General features: G+C 40.5%; 1 pseudogene; it reads left to right on the top strand.

Moving 5' to 3' along the window:
* Positions 1–1,699: 1,699 nt before the first annotated feature.
* Positions 1,700–4,211, top strand: LOC126945735 (putative protein FAM47D; annotated as a pseudogene).
* Positions 4,212–7,226: the final 3,015 nt, after the last annotated feature.

The raw sequence follows: 7,226 nt of genomic DNA, 5'->3' as shown, positions 1-7,226 counted from the left end.
ATGGATAAGAATGTACAGAAAAAATTATTATGTGCTGAGAAAATAATATGGTAAAGGAATAATGTAAGGTGAATTTGTCTATACATTTTTTTTAAATCTCTTTCATAAGTATAGTTTTAAACACCATAAGAAAGATAAAAATTTAACTGATATGATTCAAAGGAAAATCAAGGATTGCAACTGGACTGGAGAGGTATAAACATATTCAATTTTGAAAGAAAGAAGAGAAACTGTCTTTATTCACAGATGACATTATCATATATAAAGAAAATTCAGTGAAATCTACAAAAATGCTCCTGAAAGTAGTAAGTGAGTTTACCAAGGTTGTATGATGCAAGATGGATATACAAAAATCAATATTTGTATATACTAACAACAAAAAATTGGGAATTGCAATTTAAATAACAATACTACATATTACAGTATCAAAAACAATATTTAGGAAAACTCTGAAGAGAAAAAAATGTGAAAGTCGTATACACTAAAAAAACACAAAATATTCCTGAGAAAATTAAAAATCACACAAACAAATGGAAAAATGTACCTTTTTCAGTGGTCAGAAGACTTCCTATTGTTAATATGTCTATTATCCTCAAATTGATCTATAGGTTCAACTAAATCCTAATCAAAATCCCAACAGGATTTTTTAGACATTGGCAAACTGATTTTAAAATTTTTATAGAAATTCAAAGGACCTAGAAGAATCAACTTTGTAAAAGAACGTTGTTAAAGGACTAATACAGCCTAATTTCTAGATTTATTATAAAGCTAAAGTAATCAACAGAGTGTGTAATTTGTGTGAGAGAAAAATCCGGAAAAGAGTGCCCAGAAATTGACCCATAAAAAATATAGACATCTTATATTCTACAAATTTCCAAAGGTGATTCAGTAGACAAAAGATAGTCTTTACAAAAATTGTTCTGAAATTTATCATATATACATAGGCAATAGACACGTTTTTTCAAATAAAAACTTGATCTACATCATGTGCTGTTTACAAAAAATTAAACAGATTTAAATTTTAAAAAACTTTGTGAACTTTGGGTAGGCAAAGTTTTCACAGATACCATCAAAAGAAGCACAATCCATAAAAGAACAAATTGATAAGTTGAACTTCATCAAATTAAAAAACTTCTCTTTACCACTGTTAAGACAATGAAAGAGAAAAGCCAAGGATGAAGCAAAAAATTTGCACATCATATATGTGATAATGAACTTACATCCAGAACACAGCAAGGATTCTCAAAACGAAATATGATATCCAGCAACATAATTTAAAAATGGAAAAGAAATTGCACAGAAACTTCACCCAAGTAGAGATAAAAATTGCAAATAAGCAAATATACAGATGTTCAATACCAGTAGTCATTATGAAATGCAAATAAACACCACAGTGAGATTCCACTAACACCTATTAGAATAGCCAAAATTAAAATGACTAACCATACCAAGTGTTGGATCATAGGTGAAAAAACCTGCAATGCTCCTACACTAGTAGAAGGAATATGAAATAGTGTAAATACTTTGTAAAAGTTTGGTCGTTTCTTAAAAACGTTAAAAATACACCTATTATATGATCCCGCCATTGGACTCCTAGCTAAAATGTATCCAAGAGAAATGAAAGTATATGTACGTGTAAAGACATGGACACAAATGTTCATAGAATATTTATCATAGTCCAAAACGGGAAACAATCGAAATGTCCATCCAAAGGCGAATTGAAAAAGAATCTGCGCTCTGTCCATCCCATGGACCACACCATGGAATGAGCAGGGGCTTGGGCACTCCGTTGCTGACCATTCCCTGGAGAATCCGAGCTGCACAGGTGGTGTCTGTGCTGCCCCGCTTCCAGGAAGAATCTGACCTGCACGTGGCTGGCGGTCTCCTAGCGACTAGGGCAGCATCGATCAGGAACCGCGGAAACTGGAGAGGTGGCACCCCAGCGAGGGCCACCATGGGGGGGCCAGAGGCCGCGGGACCGGCCCAGGTCCCCGGGCATGGACTCCAAGCCCTGGTACTGTGACAAACCGCCTTCCAAGTGTATCACGAAGTGCAAGCACAGAGGCCTGAGGTTCCCGCCCATGGACACCCAGAACTGGTTTTTGTTTTGTTTTGTTTTATTGTTTTTTATACTTTAAATTCTAGGGTACATGTGCACAATGTGCAGGTTTGTTACATATGTATACATGTGCCATGTTGGTTTACTGTACCCGTTAACTCGTCATTTACATTAGGTATATCTCCTAATGCTATCCCTCCGCCCTCCCCCGACCCCACAACAGGCCCCAGTGCGTGATGTTCCCCACCCTGTGTCCAGGTGTTCTCATTGTTCAATTCCCACCTATGAGTGAGAATATGCGGTGTTTGGTTTTCTGTCCTTGAGATAGTTTGCTCAGAATGATGGTTTCTAGCTTCATCCATGTCCCTACAAAGGACATGAACTCATTCTTTTTTATGGCTGCATAGTATTCCATGGTGTATATGTACCACATTTGCTTAATCCAGTCTGTCATTGATGGACATTTGGGTTGGTTCCAAGTCTTTGCTACTGTGAATAGTGCTGCAATAAACATACATGTGCATGTGTCTTTATAGCAGCATGATTTATAATCCTTTGGGTATATGCCCAGTAATGGGATGGCTGGGTCAAATGGTATTTCTAGTTCTAGATCCTTGAGGAATTGCCACACTGTCTTCCACAATGGTTGAAGTAGTTTACAGTCCCACCAACAGTGTAAAAGCATTCCTATTTCTCCACATCCTCTCCAGCCCCTATTGTTTCCTGACTTATTAAGGATCGCCATTCGAACTGGTGTAAGATGGTGTCTCATTGTGGTTTTGATTTGCATTTCTCTGATGGCAAGTGATGATGAGCATTTTTTCATGTGTCTGTTGGCTGCATAAATGTCTTCTTTTGAGAAGGGTCTGTTCATATCTTTGCCCACTTTTTGATGGGGTTGTTTGACTTTTTCTTGTAAATTTAGAACTGGGTATTTGTGAAGGAGGGCATGGACGACTTCTGCTACAGCTGTCCGTCTCCTGAAGATATGCTCATTTGTCTCCGTGATGAGTTTTTACTCCCCAAAATCTCTCACAGAGGTCCCCAAGCTGACCCCAAAAGCAGGCAGAAAAAGCTGCTCAAGAAAGCGGCCATGTTTTCCAAGCTCTTGCCAGCCCAGCCAGCACGGAAGGCGTTCGTAGAGGAAGCCCAGCTGATGGCTAAGCATCCCTTGGCCATGTACCCCAATCTGGGAGATTTGCCTCCAGATCTCCTACTACAGGTGCTGAAACCGCTGGATCCTGAGATGAAGCTGGAGAAGGCATGGGCTTACTGTGAGGGCCGGGAGAAGAAAACCAAGGAACCCACCAAGTCTGGTAAATACCCTCGTAGAGAATTCTGCCTACGGCTTCCAGAGACTCAGGCATCCCATCTTTGCCCTGAGCATCCCAAGACTCGTCAGGTGTCCAGTCTCCGCCCGGAGCCTCCCAAGACTAGAGTGTCCCATCTCTCCCCGGAGCCTCCCAAAGCTCCAGCGTCCCATCAATTCTCGGAGTCTCCCAAGATTCGAGCGTCCCATCTAAAAGAACTGCTTCAGGAAGATACACCAAGCACAACGGAGTGTGTTTCTGACTCTCTTCAACATAGACACATCGAGAAAACTGTGTGACTTCAAGTGGGCTTGAGACATGGGAGTTGATGAAGAATCCATCAGGAGTCTGTTTGACTTTACCCCCAAGTGGAGAGCAACCTATGAAGACCAACAGATTAAGAAGATAAAAGAATGGGCCTCAGCACTGCAATACAGAATAGAGCTAGATGAAATGGATGAGGTCGAATCCTTCTCACAGGAAAAAGACTGGTACAGGAAACTCCAGACAGCACCGAATTCTTACACCGCACAGCGTGTGAAGATGAGGTATGGAGCATGGTACCTTAAACCTAAGTTGGGGAAAAAGGTAAGAAGTGATTAACCTTTGATTGACCCCAAGCTGTTATTTGAAAAGCCTGATGAACCCAATATTCTTGACGATCTTTAGGGACCAATTGCCTTTAAGGATTTCATTCTAAGCAAGGGTTACGAAATGCCTCACATCACTGAAAGACTGCCAGGAAGGGATGGGCTTAGGACTCTGTTAAGACTCCTATTCAACGTGCAATGCAAGTTTACAAGTACAAAGAAGACGTCACAGATGCATCAGAAGAAGATTAGATGGTTTTCAATTTACTACTTAATTGGGTATTTCTTGCTCTCATTTTAAACATCAATCAGAATTTATGACGACTGGCCCCGTGGATGTACAACTTTGGCAACACCTGTAAATTCAATACCTAATGTTTATAAATATTTCTTGATGACCTGCTTTGGCTTCATTATTTCATATATTTTATCAATTATGTGATTAATATTCACATATACTTTTTTCACATTTTTGAAGCATTGTGAATATTACATTATCATGTCAATTATTTGTAAAAATACATAAAACCAGAAATAAAAGAATTATTCTTAAAAAGAGAAATGGGGTTGGACACATTGGCTCATGCCCGTAATCCCTCCCTGCTTTGAGAGGCCCAGGTGGATAGATTGCTTGAGCCCAGGGGTTCAAGAAGAGCCTGGGCAACATGGTTGAAACCTGGTCTCTACAAAAAATACAAAAATTAGCCAGGCATGGTGGTGCACACCTGTAGTCCCATCTACCCAGAGGGCTGAGGTGGGAGGACCGCTTCAGCTCAGGATGTTAAGACTGTAGTGAGTCATGATCATGCCACTGCACTCCAGTCTGGGCGACAGAGCAAGACCCTTTCTCAAAAAACAAACAAACAACAAAAACACCAAAATGTGCTGAGTAAAAGGAGAATTGTATAACTCTATTTACATTGAAATTTTAATATATAATTTTGACAAATATTTTGTTAACCAAAAATTGGAGTCTATAGCCAAATTAATGTTAACACTTTTTAAGAGTAATATTGTTATCTTCCCCTTTGGGATTACATCAAACCCCCAAAACCGGTTTGAAAACTATTTATCAAAATCATAGGTGAAACTTGAGTTATGCCATTTTATCATCTCTCTCAACTGAATGTATGTATTTCACCATGTTCATAAACCTTCACTACAAAAGACTATTACCAAATCATATAAACGGGTGCAGAATAGGAGGTAGCTTCAACTCCCTGGCAAACGTCATGTGCAAAATAGATCTGTATGAGAAAAGCTACCAAACAACATCAAATATCCTTACATATCTGTTCAAGTTCAAATAATTTTCATTCCATTAATAGCAATTTAAAATGCACTCATAAGTTTAAAATAATAAATTAAGCAACTGCTTTACCTTTCAAACATAGCAGGTAAAACTGTCTGGTATAGGTAAATTTGTAGGTAAATATATTTGTAGTGTAGATCTGAAGTGCACTTTTTCTTTCAGAGATGAAAGAATCCATCTGTAAATGGACATATATGCATATATTTCATCCAAGTAAGCAGTGATATATACATCTATCTATGTGCAAATTCTGTTTCTAGTGAAATTTTTCCATGGGCATTGTGTTCCTGAAGAACCAAGTCTTTTTTCATGTTGTTTTCTAAGCCAAGGCCTATAATTTCTCTTCAAATTCATCATCATAAACATAGGTTCATGTCACCACTATCTGTTATTGTATTTCTGCAACAGTTTCCAACCCGTGTCTCTTCTTGAGTGTATTTTTGTAAAACACAAGCACGGCTTGTTAATTCTCCAGGCTAAACTTATCTAGGTACATAAACACTCACACACACATGCACACATATACACACACATGCTCCTGCATTCCAGACTCCAGTCAATATTCGTTTTCTTACCTTTGTGTCTTTCTTGTGTCTTTGTACCTAATCTTCTCTATTGTTAGGACTTCACTCAGGCCATGTAATCCTGTTTCAGTGCTCTCCCCACCAAGGTCAATTTCATGATTGCTTTTATTAAGACCTTATGTCTGTAGACAAAGACACTCATTTTCCACTTGTCTTCCACTGAAGAACTTACATCAGTATCCTAGAGAAATGAGTCATTAATGCCTTCAAAATCTGGGAAATCCCCATACATATTATTCAGACTTCTGAGAGGCCAATATCATGCCTTATGGCTCAGAGTTACTAGTTTCTGAGGTTGTCCACCAAAGCCTTGGGCTTCATGCAGCAGCAGTCAATGTTCAGTTCCTTTCAGCAAGAGACAGACCTACTTTTTCACATTTGGTTATGTGACCTTGCACTTCACGGAGGATGTATCCTCATCTACACAATGGACACGATATCACCAAACTCAAATTCTAGTGGGACTCAAAGGATTACTTATTGGAGTGCCTAATGCCTCAGGCATCACAGAATTAATACTAAACCTATATTTGTGGAAGAGGATGGAGTTGGAAAGGAGGAAGGATACTAAAAAATCAAAACCGAAAGACACTATAAAAAGTAACTTTTTGATCGTGTCTCTCAGTCTGCTGGCCTCTTGTGGGGCCCCAGCCTGGCCACAACTGCTTGCAGCGCAGCTGCCAGGTGCCGCTTGGGGTCCACATCATAGCTGTTGAACCACACCTGACTGGCAGAGTGCTCCAGCAGAGTGGCCTCTACAAACACACAACAGCTCGTTTGCACTGATGGCCACCCTCCACATTGCTATGCTGGTGCGTGTATGCCCAGGCAGACCTAACCTTCTCTTCCCCACCAGCACAATGGTACACCTGCACCGTGCCTTGTCACTGCTGCTGGCGTGAGTGCACCCCTTCACCCTCACTCCCCACCCACCACACCGCCATTGTCTTCAGAACATTGGTGGGTACAGAGCCCTCCAGGCCCCCCGTGTCAGCACCCTGCCCCTGAGCCTGAGCTGCCAGAACAAAACTAAGCATGGAAATCACTGGACTAGCCCCCAGCCTTGAGCGGCCACTGCTGCCCGTGTGAACGTGCACAGAGGGCATACACAGTCCTACACCCACCAATGCCCCTACCTCCATGCTAAAACCACCACCTGCAGGGACATGCACACAGTCTCAGTGGGGGCTCCTCACCCCCACCAAGCCATACTGCCACCACTGCTGCTGCAAATATCCACATCAAGGCTAGCAGCCCGGCCGTGGAAATAAAAAGGATTATAAGAGACCACTGAGAATAATTATATACAAATTGGAAAACGTGGAAGAAATGGATAAATCCTTACAAACATATAACCTACTAAAACTGAAT

The sequence above is a fragment of the Macaca thibetana genome, chromosome X, assembly GCF_024542745.1.
Source record: "Macaca thibetana thibetana isolate TM-01 chromosome X, ASM2454274v1, whole genome shotgun sequence".
Taxonomy (NCBI): Eukaryota; Metazoa; Chordata; class Mammalia; order Primates; family Cercopithecidae; genus Macaca; species Macaca thibetana.
The sequence above is the reverse complement of the archived record's forward strand: the minus strand, read 5'-3'. Positions and strand labels throughout refer to the sequence as shown.